Below are 20,282 nucleotides of genomic sequence, written 5' to 3'. Positions count from 1 at the left end.
TGGAGAAAATATAACAGGGGAATATGGTAGAAAGTGATTTTGTCCCGCTTTTACATAGATTTCACGTATATGCCCTATTCATCCAAAGTAGATGTGAACTGCCCAGGACTCTGCCTTACACATCTTGTTACTTTCCATTCTTCCCCAAAACTACCTTATGCCTTACTAGGTAGTCCATATCTCAAATATACGAATGAATCCAAGAATAGAGCTCTGTATGAGACAGCTACTTTCATTGGGTTTCTTCACCTTTCTTGTGCCGTGGAAGCTTTTGGAAGTTTGATGAAACCTATAGCTACCTTCTCAGAATAATATATTTAAATAGGCACAAAACAGGATTACTGTGGAAACTAATAGGTACAGTCTACAGTCCTCTGATTCCAGGCTGATAATCACTGAGAGACAATATAAGTACTTTCCACAGAAGTATTGTGAAGGAGAAACTAAGTTTTGGAGATCACAGCGCTTTTCATCTCCACAATATGGACTGAAGAGTGACTCAAGCAAACTACATCTGACATTTAGGGGAAAAGCATGCCAATGAGTCTTCTGGACTGAGCAAGCAGGAGAAGCTCAGTTAATGAAACAGAAGTCCAGAGTAAATGCCAACTTACTGGTTTGGTACTCCTAGGCAGGCTGTGGGTCCCTAGGTTAGAGCATGAGATATATACCCTGGGAGGGTAATCACCTCACTGGAAATAATTTCACTATGCACAGGCTGACAAGGAAGGGAGCCATGAGGCCCAGTCAGGATGGAACCTGCCTGGAGCTAGTCTATAGAGAGACCTCACAGAGGGGCCTAGAGGGCACAGATAGCAGGAGATGCAGACCAGGGCCCAGAGAGAAAGAGTGAGCATCAGTGCAAGGGTCTACAAGCTTTCAAAGGATGCAAATTGTGAGTTTCCAGGCTTTCCCAGAAGTCCGATTTTAGGGGGAATTCCCCACAGAATTACAGGTTATCCAGAAACAAGTCTAGTTTTTCCATAGAGTTGTGCTGTTGAATGGGGTTTCCTCTTTGGATTTAACTTGGATGACTCAACAATGTATAGGATAGCAACAAAGCCACCTCCCTGGGGCTTCTGACGCTCAGAAAGCAGGAGGAGCAGGTGGCAGAGTTGCTGGCACCATCTACTCTGCTCTTTCCGTCTTTCTTTTGTCTCCTGTGGCGGGTCTTCAATTGGATGTGACCCACAGTGACCTCACTTCTCCAAGGCTGATCTTATCATCTTCTAGCTTTCCTTTGTTGGCTTATGATCACATTCTTTTCCAAGTTACATTAATTTAAAAAACAGTGGAGCTTTTAACATCTTTTTCTTCATGATTTGCCATACGCCAGCCCCATGGTTCATACATTTAAAACAGATCTTGTATCTCCCTTATTCAAGAGCAGTAGCTCTTGAGAAGGACATTATTACCTCATTTCTAGATTTTCTACCTAAGACTTTCAACTGAGCTGCTTTTTTTCACATCTTTCATTAAAATCTTTTATTTCTCCCCCTGGACCCCTACACTCTCCCCTTCAGGAAAGAAAACTATCCCAAATGATTAAGATTCTTTATATTAATTTTTCCCTTGGTCACAGGTCATATTTTCTTGCTTCTTTGCATGCCTGATATGATTCAATGCCAAATATTGTGAATTGTACAATGTTGAGTGCTGAATTTTTTTTTTTTCTTTTGGTACTATAAATATTTCTGGGCTTTGCTCTGGGGTGCAGTTAGGTTGCTAGGCATCTGTTTGATCCTCCTGAGGCTTGCTTTTAGGTCTTCTTAGGCAGGTCCAGAGTAGCCTGTAGTCTGTGTCTCACGTGGCAGCACTGCTGAGGTCGGACCATTCTGAGGGCTCTCTTCCTTGCTCCCTGGAGGATAAGATCTTTTCACTCTGGCTGGTGGGAAGAGGGGCTCTTCGTAGCCCTGTGTGAACTCCAGGGATTGTTCCTCCTGCTTCTTTCTGGAGGTTCTTCCTCTGGCTTCTGTAGTTTCCTCACTCACTATTCAGGACTCAAGCACGGGAGCCTCTGTGGATTTCTGACCTCTCTCCTCTACAGTACTCTGCCCAGCTCATTCTAGCTGCCCTGGTCTCCTGATTTTCAGTTGTGTCCTCTACTCAAGGGGTCTGTCAAGCCCTGTGTGGTTTTCCTCTCCCTCAGCTGTGCTGGAAAACCCTTTCTAGGCTTGAGGCAAGAGTGAGCTGGGCCACTGTGAGCTCACCCTGTTTATCTTCTTTCAGAGATCACTGTCCTCCACTACTGGCTGTCCACAGTCTGAAAAAGTGTTGTTTCACATATTTTGCCTGCTTTTTTTCTTTTTAAAATTAAGGCAGGTGGGTAAATGCAGTCCTTGTTACTCTATCATGGTTAGATGACCAGAAGTGTAAGTCAATACTTTTATTATTAGGCTACATTTTACCTACTTATCTTTATCTCCTACTATTTTTTGGTTTAATATTTTAGTTGGATTTTTAATGTACTCTTTTTTTTTTTTTTTTTTTGCGGTACGCTGGCCTCTCACTGTTGTGGCCTTTCCTGTTGCGGAGCACAGGCTCCGGACGCTCAGGCTCAGCAGCCATGGCTCACGGGCCCAGCCGCTCCGCGGCATGTGGGATCCTCCCGGACCGGGGCACGAACCTGTGTCCCCTGCGTCGGCAGGCGGACTCTCAACCACTGCGCCACCAGGGAAGCCCTTTAATGTACTCTTATACTTAGCCTAGCAGGAGTAATATTCCACATATCTCTGGATGGTTAAAAAGTGCCAGTCCCTTTCTCTTGCAGATATTATAATCTAGTAGATGAACAAGTGCTACACAAATTCCAGGCAGGGTAGTATTCATATTTGAAAGTGCCTATTTATCCTTTAAAATACATGTAGAATGAAACCAATTTTATCTTTTCAGTTGGGTGAAAACTAAACTTCCTCGCACAGTTCTCTTTAATGTCCAGCACCTCCGTCTCACCGTATTCCATGTATCCGCTCATTCAGCAGGTGCTTGCTCAATATTAAACCAACTGCAGGGGCAAAGGGAGTAGTCACAGACCCCCTTGTGGCTCTCTGAGTATCATTAATACAAGGGTACCTTCTAGCCCTAATGGTGACTGAGGTTTCTTACAGTTGGGATGTTGAATCGACCATAACTCATGTTAAGTCATATTATAACAGTATTAAGACAAGATTCATTCTCAGTTCTGCAGTTAACTGTGAGCTTAAGGTGGCAATGATCCAACATCTGGGGTTTACACTGCTAGACTCAAGGCGAATGTTCTTAGAATACAGGTAAATCAAGCAGAGTTCGTGTGTGCATGACCAGACACATGCAGGAAAAAAGCCCTGCTGTTCAAAAACAATGAGAAAACAACTTTTTATGAAGTGCCAAATCTTAAATTCACTGCATGAGTCATAATTGACATATATTAAGATAATTTTCTTTTAGTTGACCAGAATATTTTGTCTTTATGACACATAAATCTTTGTGTTACAAAATACCTGGAATTATAACTTAACAAGCAACCATAGAACGTTTGTTCTTGAAATAGGTAGGTCTCACTCCAGCAGAAGAACAAGGGATTCTTGAAGTAGAAAAATTTGATTGAATTACATGAAAATTGTCCCATCCACCACCAGCGTCTACTGTTCATAAACCTTGACAATCAAATTTTGAGACATTCTGCTCTAATTTTTAGTGCAGTTGGAATGTTATATTTCTGCTTCCAAATGAAATGTAGAGTAGGCTCATGATTTTTTTTTTGCTCACTTTCAGTAACACAAACCCCTCTAGTCACTTTTAGTCATTAAGAGCCTAAGTTGAGAAATACATCTAGTTAAATGCAGGGACTAGGGGCATGGTTACCTCATTCTCTGTTTCCATGCCTACTACCTCTACTCCTCTTTCCCGGTCACTGGGCTACCCTTACTAAGTTAACTTCTCTAGAGTTAATTTAGTAAGGGTAGAAGCGGCAGAAGAGACAGAAGGGATCTTTCTGTTTTTGCTTTTTTTTATTGAGCGAAAGAGTCTTTAAATTCTATAATGTTTTACAATTTTGAAAATTTTCACACACATGATTTCATAAAATCCCATAATAATCCTTTTTTCCCCCCTATCCCGATGTTGCCTCTCCCCCTTCCCTCTCTTCACTGGTAACCACTAGTTTGTTCTCTATGAGTCTGCTTCTTTTTTGTTTTATTCACTAGTTTGTTGTATTTTTTAGATTCTACATATAAGTGATATCATACAATGTTTGTCTTTCTCTACCTGACTTATTTCACTTAGCCTAATGCCCTCCAAGTCTATCCATGTTGCTACAAATGGCAAAATTTCATTCTTTTTATAAGTGAGTAGTATTCCATTGTATGCATATACTACGTTTTCTTTATCCATGCATCTCTTGATGGACACTTGGGTTGCTTCCATACCTTGGCAATTGTAAATAATTCTGCTGTAAACATTGGGGTGCATGTATCTCTTCAAATTAGTGTTTTTGTTTCCTTCCAGTATATACACAGGACTGGAATTGCTGGGTCATATGGTGGGTCTATTTTCAGTTTTTCGAGAAAGCTCCATACAGAAGGGATCTTCCTCCAATGTCTTTGACATGATGAGGATTTACACTGACCACAACAGCATCTCAAGGGTGCTTGGGTTCTTTGAAGACATTCTGCCATCCTCCACCATCTCTTGGGTCTTATCCATGAGTTTCCTTGATGTAGATGAGTGCATCTTCTGTCACGATTGTTCAGGATTCAGTTGTCATTTCCTGAGAATTCCAGCAGTTCCTCCAGCATCTTTCTGCTGTTTCTTTGTCCCTCCAGGAGACCCTCTTGCACAGGATCTAAGATGACTTCTCTGCCACTAACTTGCTTGTGACCTACATTTGGTGTTATGAGAAATGCACACATGAGACTCTCTATCCAGAGGGATGATACTCTTTCTCAGGCTACAGCTTGTGCTCTGCTGCCCAGCCAGCCTCTTGTCCTTGGATTACATAGGTGAATCGGACATGTCAGTTCACTCTGTCCTTCAAACCTCAGGGGACACATTTCGAGCGCTCTGAATGGTCTTCTGAAGGTCCCTATATTAGGCTTGAGGTTGGAAGACAATATCACACTCCCATTTCACTCTCAAAACGGGAGAGGATAGAGATGCGGCACAGCTCCCACTGTCTCTAAAGAAACCCTGTCTACAATTTCCAATTCCTCTTGGCCCTCCAATTATACCCTTTGTATACTTTATATAAAGGTATAGGTTTTTTTTGAGGGGTCAGTGTCACAACTGTTTTTTGTTTTTCCAGCCATTACTTTGCTAATTCTGCGTAAAGATTGTATTTTTGAATGTTGGAGTAGTTGGCACTTACTTGTATTAAGACCTCAGCTGAAACCGGGACCAAAATTGTTCCATGTTAAAACTCCTTTACACTTATATTTTAAGACGCGTTATCTTGTCCAGACCACAAAAAGAAAAATATCCCCCAGAGAAACGCTTAAGAAATGACATTAAGTGTTTGGTCTTATATTCTTAATGTGTGGAACAGCAAATTTTGTGTTTTTAAACGTTATTTTCTGATTAATTTTGGGATTTTATGTTCCATTCCAAGAATGGAATCTAAATTTACAGCATTCTGCTTTTAGGAAAGAAGGTCAAGGGGCCAATTAAATTGTAAATCAGGGAGTTCTTATTTATGCTTTGTCCAGAAAATTCCACAGTTGGTGTAATACTCAAAAGTGGAAACAATGGAGAAGGTCCACCTCACAATGTAAGCTCCTTCTAAAAGAGCCATATGGGAAGACTAGTGTCTCCTTGGGAGCATAAGGTTATTCGTCACGCGTGCTTTCTTCTACAGAGGTGAAAGAGAAACCTTCTTAATTTCCCACTTTTGGCCTTCTTTAGAACGTAAGAAGGTGTTCCATCTTCCACGAGAAACTATTATTCTCTGCAGCCTAGGTTGAGTCTAGAATCTAGCGCAGTGAATCAGCAGGTGGCCACCAGGGGGCAGCTATGCACAGCTTTTGGGCTTCATTCTGTAGGCACTGGGGAATCATGGAAGGTTTCAGAGCAGGGGAGTTACCTAATGAAAGTGTGCGAGGAAGATCAATTTGGAAGCTAGGGTGAAGGAGAAGGAACAGACGTAGAAAGTCAGATCTGGGACCGCTGCTGTGATCCTAGAGTAAAGAAGGGGTGCAGTGGCATCAATGCAGAGACTAGGAATGGAAAAGGAATTCCAGAGACACTGTTAATAGAAATGTTGACGCAGGACTGCTTGACTGAGTGGATTTGGAGGGAGGAAAAAATGGAGAACAAGTTTCCTGCTTGGAGAATGTTAATGCTGATAATGGAAATAAATCCACTTAGCCATCACTTTTCCCCTTTTATGCGTTATTTATCTCATTTTAATAAAATTTATCAAAAATTTGAGGATACTCTTAAAATGTTCATATACCAAGAGAGGCTTTTTGGAATATTTGAAATTTCAGTCTCTGACAGTTTCTGGAGGTTTTGGAGAATAGTGGCAACTGGCTTCTTTTCTTGGGGAAGAGAAAAAAAAAAATCAGAGTAAGGCAAACTTGGTATCTACCCTTCTTCTCTAGCCCCTCATTTTTTCCTCCTTCATTAAATGGTAGGTGTTTGGAGACACAAGGCCCTGACTCTACCTCGCTGGTTGGGTGGAGGGCAAGTCAGTGGAAAATTGTGTCGTAGGGAGGACATTGCCTCAGGAGATCTTTGTGTTAATACCCATGTCCACATTACTTCAAGGAGCTTACAACCTCACCGTATTAATAAGACGGGTATTAAGTCTAAAGATTTCCCCAAACGTAAATACCTGCCAAATGCATTGGAGGGGAGATCCCTGTGTATTACGACCTTAAGCCAATAATGCCTCTGAATCTTTTAAAAGGTAAAGAAAGAAGCCCCTAAATGGAGGCTAGAAGCTGAACTGCGACAAAGAGCACTCTTTATGGGCTGATGTGTGTTATGAAGTTTTCCATTTCTGTCTTTTAACTTGTTCTGGCCTTTAATTTTTCTTTTTCTTTATACGTACACAGTTTTTGAGTGAAAGTGGAGAAGACGAAATACCACAATAAACACAATGAAGTTCTAAGCCTTGCCACCGGGAAAGCTGAATCAGTAGTTTTGATATAGAATTCAGGACAAAAACATCATGCCAGACCTTCCAAATTATGTGATTAATTTCAGGAAACAGACACTTAGGATAAAGCTTCTCAAAATCTGCGTGAATCTGGTTGCTCTGTTACTGCTCCCCAGAATTCTGTAGCGCCTGCTCCAGGTCTCTGCTGCACTGGAATGCTGCACACTTTGTGTCCATTGAGGTCACTCATGTGGTGGCACTGACCCTCCTTGGTTTTCTGCATTGCCTTTTGCCTGCTACCACCTTAAAGGTCTCTCTCCATCACTCATGACTCATCCCTCTATTGGACCTGTAGGCAGGTGCCTTTTCCTTCTGACATCTTGGAAATATTTGGTCTGATTATTTTTCACCTACCCACTGGTACTACCATTGACAAGCCACCATAATCTCTTACCTGGATTACTGTAGTTGTCCTTAACAGATCCCCCTGCATCTGCCATATCTCCCCCTACAGCTTGTTTCTCAACATTGCATCTAGTAATTCTGACTGTCCACTCCTGTCATTCCTCAGCTGAAAATTCTGCAATGGCTCCTGATTTCACTCTTTTATTTATTTTTTATTGAAGTATAGTTGATTTACATTGTTATATTAGTTTCAGGTATACCTTAGAGTGATTCAGTTATACATATTTATATATTCTTTTTCATATTCTTTTCCATTATGGTTTATTTTTTATTAACATCTTTATTGGAATATAATTGCTTTACAATGTTGTGTTACTTTCTGCTGTATAACAAAGTGAATCAGCTATACGTATACATATATCCCCATATCCCTTCCCTCTTGCGTCTCCCTCCCACCCTCCCTATCCCACCCCTCTAGGTGGTCACAAAGCACCGAGCTGATCTCCCTGTGCTATATGCAGCTGCTTCCCACTAGCTATCTATTTTATGTTTGGTAGTGTGTATATGTCAATGGCACTCTCTCACTTCGTCCTAGCTTACCCTTCCCCCTCCCTGTGTCCTCAAGTCCATTCTCTACGTTTGCATCTTTATTCCTGTCCTGCCCCTATGTTCGTCAGAACCATTTTTTTTCTTTTTTTAGATTCCATTTATATGTGTTAACATACGGCATTTGTTTTTCTCTTTCTGACTTACTTCACTCTGCATGACAGACTCTAGGTCCATCCACCTCACTACAAATAGTTCAATTTCATTTCTTTTTATGGCTGAGTAATATTCCATTGTATATATGTGCCATATCTTCTTTATCCATTCATCTGTTGATGGACACTTAGGTAGCTTCCATGTCCTGGCTATTGTAAATATAGCTGCAATGAACATTGTGGTACATGACTCTTTTAGAATTATGGTTTTCTCAGGGTATATGCCCAGTAGTGAGATTGCTGGGTCATATGGTAGTTCTATTTTAAGTTTTTTAAGGAACCTCCATACTGTTCTCCATAGTGGCTGTATCAATTTACTTTCCCACCAACAGTACAAGAGGGTTCCCTTTTCTCCACACCCTCTCCAGCATTTATTGTTCCTAGATTTTTTGATGATGGCCATTCTGACCGATATGAGGTGATACCTCATTGTAGTTTTGATTTGCATTTCTCTAATGATTAGTGATGTCTGTTGCATGTGTTTGTTGGCAATCTGTATATCTTCTTTGGAGAAATGTCTCTTTAGATCTTCTGCCCATTTTTGGATTGGGTTGTTTGTTTTTTTGATATTGAGCTGCATGAGCTGCTTGTATATTTCAGAGATTCATCCTTTGTCAGTTGCTTCATTTGCAAATATTTTCTCCCATTTTGAGGGTTGTCTTTTCATCTTGTTTATGGTTTTCTTTGCTGTGCAAAAGCTTTTAAGTTTCATTAGGTCCCATTTGTTTATTTTTGTTTTTATTTCCATTTCTCTAGGAGGTGGGTCAAAAAGGACCTTGCTGTGATTTATGTCATTGAGTGTTCTGCCTATGTTTTCCTCTAAGAGTTTTATAGTGTCTGGTCTTACATTTAGGTCTTTAATCCATTTTGAGTTTATTTCTGTGTATGGTGTTAGGAAGTGTTCTAATTTCATTCTTTTACATGTAGCTGTCCAGTTTTCCCAGCACCACTTGTTGAAGAGGCTGTCTTTTCTCCATTGTATATTCTTGCCTCCTTTATCAAAGATAAGGTGACCGTATGTGTGTGGGTTTATCTTTGGGCTTTCTATCCTATTATACTGATCTATATTTCTATTTTTGTGCCAGTACCATACTGTCTTGATTTCTGTAGCATTGTAGTATAGTCTGAAGTCAGGAGTCTGATTCCTCCAGCTTTGATTTTTTCCCTCAAGACTGCTTTGGCTATTTGGGGTCTTTTGTGTCTCCATACAAATTAAAAATTTTTTTTGTTCTAGTTCTGTAAAAAAAAGCCATTGGTAATTTGATAGGGATTGCACTGAATCTGTAGATTGCTTTGTGTAGTATAGTCATTTTCACAATATTGATTCTTCCAATCCAAGAACATGGTATATCTCTCCATCTGTTGGTATCATCTTTTAATTTCTTTCATCAGTGTCTTATAGTTTTCTGCATACAGGTCTTTTGTCTCCCTAGGTAGGTTTATTCCTAGGTATTTTATTCTTTTTGTTGCAATGGTAAATGGGAGTGTTTCCTTAATTTCTCTTTCAGATTTTTCATCATTAGTGTATAGGAATGCAAGAGATTTCTGTGCATTAATTTTGTATCCTGCAACTTTACCAAATTCACTGATTAGCTCTAGTAGTTTTCTGGTAGCATCTTTAGGATTCTCTATGTATAGTATCATGTCATCTGCAGTGATAGTTTTGCTTCTTCTTTTCTGATTTGGATTCCTTTTATTTCTTTTTCTTCTCTGATTGCCATGGCTAAAACTTCCAAAACTATGTCGAATAATAGCAGTGAGAGTGGGCAACCTTGTCTTGTTCCTGATCTTAGTGGAAATGCTTTCAGTTTTTCACCACTGAGAACGATGTTGGCTGTGGGTTTGTCATAGATGACCTTTATTATGTTGAGGTAGGTTCCCTCTATGCCTACTTTCTGGAGAGTTTTTATCATAAATGGGTGTTGAATTTTGTTGAAAGATTTTTCTGCATCTGTTGAGGTTATCATATGGTTTTTATCCTTCAATTTGTTATTATGATGTATCACATTGATTGATTTGCATATACTGAAGAATCCTTGCATTCCTGGGATAAACCTCACTTGATCATGGTGTATGATCCTTTTAATGTGCTGTTGGATTCTGTTTGCTAGTATTTTGTTGAGGATTTTTGCATCTATGTTCATCAGTGATATTGGCCTGTAGTTTTCTTTTTTTGTGACATCTTTGTCTGGTTTTGGTATCAGGGTTATGGTGGCCTTGTAGAATGAGTTTGGGAGTGTTCTTCCCTCTGCTATATTTTGGAAGAGTTTGAGAAGGATAGGTGTTAATGCTTCTCTAAGTGTTTGATAGAATTCACCTGTGAATCCCTCTGGTCCTGGGTTTCTGTTTGTTGGAAGATTTTTAATCACAGTTTCAACTTTAGTGCTTGCGATTGGTCTGTTTATATTTTCTGTTTCTTCCTGGTTCAGTCTTGACAGGCTGTGCCTTTCTAAGAATTTGTCCGTTTCTTCCAGGTTGTCCATTTTATTGGCCTATAGTTACTTTTAGTAATCTCTCATGATTCTTTGTATTTCTGCAGTGTCAGTTGTTACTTCTCCTTTTTCATTTCTAATTCTGTTGATTTGAGTCTTCTTCCTTTTTTTTTTTTTTTGCGGTATGCGGGTCTCTCACTGTTGTGGCCTCTCCCATTGTGGAGCACAGACTCCGGACTCGCAGGCTCAGCAGCCATGGCTCACAGGCCCAGCTGCTTTGCAGCATGTGGGATCTTACCAGACCGGGGCACGAACCCGTGTCCCCTGCATCAGCAGGTGGACTCTCAACCACTGCGCCACCAGGGAAGACCGAGTCTTCTCCCTTTTTTTCTTGATGAGTCTGGCTAATGGTTTATCAATTCTGTTTATCTTCACAAGGAACCAGCTTTTAGTTTTATTGATCTTTGCTATTGTTTCTTTCATTTCTTTTTCATTTATTTCTGATCTGATCTTTATGATTTCTTTCCTTCTGCTAACTTTGGGGTTGTTTTGTTCTCCTTTCTCTAATTGCTTTAGGTGTAAGGTTAGTTTGTTTATTTGAGAAGTTTCTTGAGGTAGGATTGTATTGCTATAAACTTCACTCTTAGAACTGCTTTTGCTGCATCCCATAGGTTTGGGTTGTCATGGTTCCATTGTCATTTTTTTCTAGGTATTTTTTGATTTCCTCTTTGATTTCTTCAGTGATCTCTTGGTTATTTGGTAGCATATTGTTTAGCCTCCATGTGTTTGTATTTTTTACAGTTTTTATCGTGTAATTGATATCTAGTCTCATAGTGTTGTGGTCAGAAAAGGTACTTGATATGATTTCAATTTTATTAAATTTACCAAGGCTTGGTTTGTGACCAAGATATGATCTATCCTGGAGAATGTTCCATGAACACTTGAGAAGAAAGTGTATTCTGTTGTTTTTGGATGGAATGTCCTATAAATATCAGTTAAGTCCATCTTGTTTAATGTATCATTTAAAGCTTGTTTTTCCTTATTTATTTTCATTTTGGATGATCTGTCCATTGGTGAAAGTGGGGTGTTAAAAGTCCCCTACTATGATTGTGTTACTGTCAATTTCCCCTTTTATGGCTGTTAGCATTTGCCTTAGGTATTGAGGTGCTCCTATGTTGGGTGCATAAATATTTACAATTGTTATATCTTCTTCTTGGATTGATCCCTTGATCATTATGTAGTGTCCTTCTTTGTCTCTTGTAATAGTATTTATTTTAAAGTCTGTTTTGTCTGATATGAGAATTGCTGCTCCAGCTTTCTTTTGGTTTCCATTTGCATGGAATCTCTTTTTCCATCCCCTCACTTTCAGTCTGTATGTGTCCCTAGGTCTGAAGTTAATCTCTTGTCGACAGCATATATATGGGTCTTGTTTTTGTATCCATTTAGCCAGTCTGTGTCTTTGGTTGGAGCATTTAGTGCATTTACATTTAAGGTAGTTATCAATATATATGTTCCTGTTACCATTTTCTTAATTGTTTTGGGTTTGTTCTTGTAGGTCTTTTCCTCCTCTTGTGTTTCTTGCCTAGAGAAGTTCCTCTAGCATTTGTTGTAAAGCTGTTTTGTTGGTGCTGAATTCTATTAGCTTTTGCTTGCCTGTAAAGGTTTTAATTTCTCCATCAAATCTGAATGAGATCCTTGCTGGGTAGAGTAATCTTGGTTGTAGGTTTTTCCCTTTCATCAATTTAACTATGTCCTGCCACTCCCTTCTGGCTTGCAGAGTTTCTGCTGAAAGATCAGCTGTTAACCTTATGGGGATTCCCTTGTATGTTATTTGTTGTTTTTCCCTTGCTGCTTTTAATATTTTTTCTTTGTATTTAATTTTTGACAGTTTGATTAATATGTGTCTTGGCATGTTTCTCCTTGGATTTATCCTGTATGGAACTCTCTGTGCTTCCTGGACTTGATTAACTATTTCCTTTCCCATGTTAGGGAAGTTTTCAACTATAATCTCTTCAAATATTTTCTCAGGCACTTTGATCTTCTCTTCTTCTCCTGGGACCCCTATAATTCGAATGTTGGCATGTTTAATTTTGTCCCCAAGGTCTCTGAGACTGTCCTCAGTTCTTTTCACTCTTTTTTCTTTATTCTGCTTTGTGGTAGTTATTTCCACTATTCTATCTTCCAGGTCACTTATCCATTCTTCTGCCTCAGTTATTCTGCTGTTGATTCTTTCTAGAGAATTTTAAATTTCATTTTTTGTGTTGTTCATCATTGTTTGCTCTTTAGTTCTTCTAGGTGTTTGTTAAACGTTTCTTGTATTTTCTCTATTCTATTTCCAAGATTTTGGATCCTCTTTATTATCATTACTCTGAATTCTTTTTCAGGTAGACTGCTTATTTCCTCTTCATTTGTTTGCTCTGGTAGGTTTTTACCTTGCTCCTTCATCTGCTGCATATTCCTCTGTCTTCTCATTTTGTTTAACTTACTGTGTTTGGGGTCTCCTTTTTGCAGGCTGCAAGTCTGTAGTTCCTATTGTTTTTGGTGTCTGCCCTCAGTGGGTGAGGTTGGTTCAATGGCTTGTGTAGGCTTCCTGGTGGAAGGCGCAGGTGCCTGTGTTCTGGTGGGTGGGGATGGATCTTGTCTTTCTGGTGAGGAGGGTCACATCTGGTGGTGTGTTTTGGGGTGTCTGTAAACTTTTTATGTTTTTAGGCAGCCTCTATGCTATTGGGTGGGGTTGTGTTCCTGTCTTGCTAGTTGACTGGCATGGGGCATCCAGCACTGGAGCTTGCTGGCCATTGGCTGGAGCTGGGTCTTAGCATTGAGATGGAGATCTCTGGGAGAGCTCTCGCCAATTGATATTACGTGGGGCCGGGAGGTCTCTGGTGGTCCAATGTCCTGAACTCGGCTCTTCCAGTTCAGAGGCTCAGGCCTGACACCCAGCCAGAGCACCAGGATCCTGCCAGCCACACGGCAGGTAGGAGACAGATAAATATGCACGTATCTCAATGGCTTCTTAAGTGATGGGGAAGATGTGATGCATGAAGGACACCAACTCAAGTCTCACAGCTTAGTTCTGTGATCTTGGACCAGACAGTTAACTTCTCTGTGCTTCAGATTTCCCTTCATGCAGCACCTCCTGGCCCCAGAGGCCCAGTCAGGTGCGAGGGAAGGGCTATTGCTCCCAGGCTGTGCAGGGAGAAAGCCTGGGAGGCTCCATTATGGTTTATTATAAGATATTGAATATAGTTTCTTATGCTACAGGACAGAGACTTTGTTACTTATCTATTTTATGTATAGTAATTTGTGTCTGCTAATCCCCAAAACCTAATTTATCCCTCCCCCACCCCAGCTTTCCCCTTTGGTAACCAGAAGTTTGTTTTCTGTGTCTACTCTATGAGTCTGTTTCTCATTTGTAAATAAGTTCATTTGTATCATATTTTACATTCCACCTATAAATGATGTGATATTTGCCTGTCTGACTTACCTCACTTAGTATGATGAACTCTAGGTCCATCCATGTTGCTGCAAATGGCAATATTTCATTCTTTCTTATGGCTGAGTAGTATTCCATTGTGTGTGTGTGTGTGTGTGTGTGTGTGTGTGTATATATATATATATATATATATATAAAACATCTTGTTTATCCATTCACCTGATTTCACTCTTGATGAAAGACAAAGTCTTTATAAAAACCTGAAGGTCTTTGCTATTCTGAACTCATCTCCTGCAACTCACCCTTCTCTCATTGTACTTTTCTTGCACGTACTGTAACACTCCATCCATGGTGAAATGCCTGGCTTCCTTCACAGCTTCTGGAGATTTAGGAGAAAAGTGGCTGTTGGCCTCTCAATGAGGCCAACCTTGGCTGCCCTGTTTTAAATTGCAAACTTCTCTACTTACCACCCTGATCCCTTTACCCTCTTCTACCTTTCCCCCACATAGCAGTTGTTTGTATAAGTCCAATGTATTCTGTAATTTACTTATTATCATTTTTTAATCTGTTCCTCTTTCCACTCACTGGAATATAAGCTCCACAAGGGCAGGGATCTTTATCTGTTTTGTTCACTGATGAATTGCATCTGCCTAGAATAGTGGTCAGAGCACTGCCTGGGAAAGAAGAGTAGGTAGTCAATAAATGAAGAACACACCGTTCTTTCAGAAATTGTATTTATTAATTGGTGAAATTTGAATCAGTTCTAAGAATTAGATGTAGATAAGTATCAGTGTTACTTTCATAATTTTGATGGTGATTATTGAAGTTATGTAGGAGAATGTCCTTGTTTGTATGAAATAAACACAAATATATGCCAGGGTCATGAGGCATCCATTAACACATTATTTTCAAGTTGTTTAGGAAAAAAGTTTAGGAAAAAAAGATTTGAGCTATTTTTACATTTCAGTAAGCTTGATTAATTCAAAATAAATAGTGCTTAAAATCATGTATTTTTCTGAGGGTGAGGTTGGAGTAGAGAGCACAGGTCCTATGTGGGAAAGGAAAGGAGATGTCATATGGAAGAATGATTTATGTTCCTAACAGTATTTTTGTTTCCTAAATATTTGTGTTTTACCACCCAGTTCCTGGCCTGGGGATGGTCTCATAGACTTAGGGTTACCTAAGACGGTCACTTAGACTCAGGGCTTTCAGTTTTCTTACACAACTTTCAACTTCCCATAGTGCAGAGTACTCCAGGAGGCTGGGCCAGTGTAGGTTCAAGTACAACTTCACTTGGACCTGCAATCATTGCTTTTGTTCTTTTCACCGCCATGATGTTGAGTTTGAGCTACAGTAAGTCCCCTACATACGAATCTTCAAGTTGCGAACTTTCAAAGATGCGAACATGTGTTTGCATGTCTAATCACGTAAGTTAGTTCACGTGTCTGGTGTACATTGTCATGTGCATGCATCTTCTACAAGTGGTGGTGCTTTTGTGTACTTTACTGTACAGTACTGTATAGAGTACAGTAGTGCAGTATCTTGATTTCAAGCCCAGGATGTCATCTATGACGAGAAAAAAAGTAGCTACTACCCAGACATCACTGGATCGTTTTTTTCAAGAGGGTCGATAGAATTGAATCCAGCAAGGAACCAGAACCTGTGCCATCAGCATCAGGTGTGAGTGAAATTGCAGCTTGCTCTCCATCTCCTGTTGCTGACGATCCTTCAGCTCTACCATCTCCCACCTCCTCTCCCTCATCCACTCAGTAACTCTTCCTGCCTCTTCACTCGATGCCAGCCCCTGTATGCCAGCTGTTGTACTGTACTACTGTACTTTTCAAGGTACTGTACTGTAAGATTAAAAATGTTTTATTTTTCTGTGTTTTTTTTATGTTATTTGTGTGAAAAGTATTATAAACCTATTACAGTACAGTACTATATAGCCGACTGTGTTAGTTGGGTACCTAGGCTAACTTTGTTGGACTTAGAACAAATTGGACTTACGAACGCGCTCTCGGAACAGAACTCATTCATGTGTAGGGGATTTACTGTACTATGAAAAACCCTCACTGATGATTATTTTAGGTCCGTCAGTACTCTCTGCCTTCCACTAAGGTTCTCCATCTACCACAGATGCTGGAGGACACCAGACACACACCTCTTCCTCCTGGCCCTTGTTCTGGAAGGCCACCCCTGGCTCCGACAGCCACAGGGCTCACTCCCTTACCTCTCTCATGGTTTTGTTTCCATGCCATCTTTTCGTTTTTAAAATTGCTCCCTCCTTGGTAGCCCTATCCTTTTTACTGGCTTCATTTTATCCACAGCGTGATAATCTCTAACACACTCTTTCATTTACCTGTTTATTTTGTTTCTCTTGAAGAGAAGTTTGAGGTCCAGGGGAGCAGGGTTTTTTGTATTATTGATGTTATTTTATTTGTTATTGACGTATGCTCAGCTTATGGAACAGTCCTTATCGTACTCCAGGCACTCAGTAAAAATTCCGTGGAGGAACTGAGTTCCTACGTTTGCCATTGTGGAGAGGATTCGAGGAGTTGTAGCCCGTGTGGGGAGTAGGGTGAGACTGATCTCACACTGTGACATTCTGAGTCTCAGTTCTAACCCAGCCAGGAACCCTGTTGCCTTTAATAATAAACAGGGAGCATGTGTGTTTTCGAGCACAGCAATACTCCTTTCAGTTCTGGCAAGGATTGGGAGATTGTCTGCAGTAGGTGATCCTCACAGAAAATTTTAATTTTTCTTCATCCAAGTATTCAATAGTTTCGATAAACACAGGTTGTGGCAGGGATATTTGTGTTTCTGGTATTGGAGGAAGAAAAATTGTGTTCTTGATAGGCTCTAACGTCTATTTCCCAAAACTTAATGACTTAAAACAATGACAACATTTATTTTGTTCATAAATCGAGCTCTGTTCGGGCAGAACTCGATGGTGACAATCTTTCCCATGTGACATCAGCTGGGGCAGCTTGAAGTCTGGAGGCTAGAATCATCTGAAGACGTGCCCATCCCCATTCTGACGGTTAGTGCTGGCTGTTGACTAACTGAGACCATGACCAGAACTATGGCCAAATGGCATAGACACGTGGGCCTCTTTATGTGGCCCGAGCTTCCTTAAAACATATTGATTGGGTTCCGAGGAAGAGCATTTTGCAAGAGAGATGAGACAGGGGAGAAGGAGGGAGGGGTGTGTGTGTGCCGTATTGCCTTTTATTACTTAACTTCGGAGGTCACACAGGCATCACTTCTGGCGCGTTCTGTCCGTTCAGGCAGTTGTAAAAGCTAGTCCAATTTCAAAGGGAAAAGAAAGAGACCTTAATTCTTGATGGAGGAGTGGCCGTTCCCTGAAGGGCGTGTATGACTAAAAATATTGCTATAGCCATTTTTGGAAAATGTCTAAAGTCAGTACTCTGGCTATTACAATAGTGATCTCTTCATCACAATATACTCACCTTTCTTCTAAGTCTTCTAAAATCTCACTTCATTTCAGCCTCAGACTCAGTCAGGCTTGAGGACCAGAATCTCACTATCAAAATGGGGTCCAGTTCTGATGAGCTCTGTGGGTATGGATCATCAGGTACAGCTCCTTGAGTCTCATTCTTCTTGGTCAGAAGATCTGTGAACTAAAAAGACAATTACCCATCTCCAATAATTAACGTGCCATGGAAGGGCAAGCATAAGGTAACTGCTGTAGACATCCTTATTCAAAAACGGTGGTAGCGGTGGTGGAAATGGGAGACACACAGTAGGCAGGGGTCCACTGAAATCTTGACATGTAGCTGGATGTGTCTTGCCAACTCCTACTGCCTGACAGTACTCTAGAAAATCTGCACAGGGCCTCTCCATGTGACCTGGGCTTCCTCACGACACAGATGCTGCATTTCAGTTGCAGTAGTCAAATGGAAGAGAAAACTTGTAGTCTTTAAGCCAAATGACAAAAATAATCTGGACCAGTACAGTAAGATAGTACAGAAATTTTATCTCCTTTTAGCAGAAAAAGGATAGGAACAAAGTGGCATTTACCAGCTAATGGGTAACGTCAACATATGCTGTGGTTAAAAAGCAGAGCTCTCTGTGGAATTATGAGTTCAGTTTTGGCTGTATGTTTTCAAAGGATAAAATAGTAAGGAGTACTCATGTTTGTAGTTAAACACTTATCTAAGGTGAAAGGAAAAACACCACGAGTTCTACTACTAGGGCAGTTCTAGAAGTACGTGTCTTATATCAAAATCTTAAACTAATGGGAAAGATTCTAAAATAGATTTTAAATTGGGAAGGAACATGGTAGGGAAATAAGCAAGAAAAATGTTCTGGTTCTCTATTGGTGTGTAACAGACTATCAAAACTTAGTGGCTTGGGACTTCCCTGGTGGCACAGGGGTTGAGAATCCTCTTGCTTAATGCAGGGGACATGGGTTCGAGCCCTGGTCGGGGAAGATCCATGTTCCGTGGAGCAACTAAGCCCTTGCGCCACAGCTACTGAGCCTGCGCTCTAGAGCCCACGAGCCACAACTAATGACCCCACGTGCCACAACTACTGAACCCGCGCACCTAGAGCCTTTGCTGTGCAACAAGAGAAGCCACCGCAATGAGAAGCCCGCGCACCGCAACAAAGAGTAGCCCCCGCTCGCTGCGACTAGAGAAAGTCTGCGCCCAGCAACAAAGACCCAATGCAGCCAAAAATAAGTAAATAAATAAAACCAAAACACTTAGTGGCTTAAAGGAACCATTTCTTTTGTTGTTGTTGTTGTTTTGTTTTGTTTTTTGCGGTACGCAAGCCTCTCACTGCTGTGGCCTCTCCCACTGCAGAGCACAGGCTCTGGACGCGCAGGCCCAGCGGCCATGGCTCACGGGCCTAGCCGCTCCGCGGCATGTGGGATCTTCCCGGACCGGGGCACGAACCCGTGTCCCCTGCATCGGCAGGCAGACTCTCAACCACTGCACCACCAGGGAAGCCCAAGGAACCATTTCTTTCTCTTTCTTTCCTCTCAATAATGTAGATGAGGAATTTGGGAATGGCCCCATATGATGTCATCAAGGGCAGCTCGGGATGGCAGCATCCACTTCCAAGGTGGCTTCTTCATGCACCTATTCGGCACCTCAGTGCTCCTCAGCCTTGCACTCCATATGGTGTCTTATCCAGCAGGGTCTCTGCGGATGACTTATGCTTCTCACAGCTTGGTGGGTTTAAGATGGTCAGATATTTTACATGATGGCTCGGTGCTCAGAGAATGTGTTCCAATAGACCCTGGCAGAAGCTGCAAGCCCTTCTTATAATCTAGCCTCAGAAGTCCCACTGTGTCACCTACACTATATTCTGTAGTTAATTAAGCAAGACACTAAGGCCAGTCAGGATTCAATACTAGCAAGGAATTTGTAGTCAACATTAATCTATCACTGTTGGCCTTCTGGCCACAAATTATTTACATTTCTTCCCAAACACGCAGTATATTCACATATCTCCAAGCCTCTCAATCTCATCCTTTTTCAGCATTAGCTTGAATTCTGGGATCTGATCAGCTAATTCAGGTCCAGATATGGATACGTTTCTCAGGTGAAGTTTCTTGAGTACAAGTCTGAAGACCTGTGAGCTAGAGAGGCGAGCTTTCTGTCTCTCTGCAACACCCAACAAAAAATGGTAGCCCTGCCATAGGAGGACAGTCCAAAGCCAGGCCAGACCATGCTTCTTTCCAAAATCAGCCTTTTTTTTTTTTTTTAAACCTAGGATGGAGAGTCAGGATGCTTGGGAACAGTATCCTTAAGATTTTTTGTTTGGGAGAAAGGATCTGAGAGGCAGGTTCTTAAGATTTCGAGAAGCCCTAGTATACACACCCTTTAATCTTTCTTACCCATATCGTTGACTTAGTTACCTGATGGCAATGCTTTGCCGGTAGTGCCCCAAATTTGGTACTTACCTGGAAGCCAGTTCTTAGTTTGAGAGTCCTTTGCTGATTGGAAAAACTAGGATTTAAAAAGTTTGTTTTTTTTTTTTAATCCAGCAAGTTCTGGCTCCTTTATATTTCCTCTCAGTTCTGCTTGAAAGCTGAACAGTTCTTTTTTAACAAATTCTTTTCTTTCTTTTTGTACATTCTCATACATAGGTGTAAGAGGCTGCTTGTCACTTTCAGCATTCTAACTGGAAATTTCTTTATACAAATC

Source organism: Aethalodelphis obliquidens, unplaced genomic scaffold (genome assembly GCF_003676395.1).
Source record: "Aethalodelphis obliquidens isolate GAN/ISIS:26980383/991018 unplaced genomic scaffold, ASM367639v1 scaffold15, whole genome shotgun sequence".
In the NCBI taxonomy this organism is placed as follows: domain Eukaryota; kingdom Metazoa; phylum Chordata; class Mammalia; order Artiodactyla; family Delphinidae; genus Aethalodelphis; species Aethalodelphis obliquidens.
Note: the sequence above shows the minus strand (reverse complement) of the source record.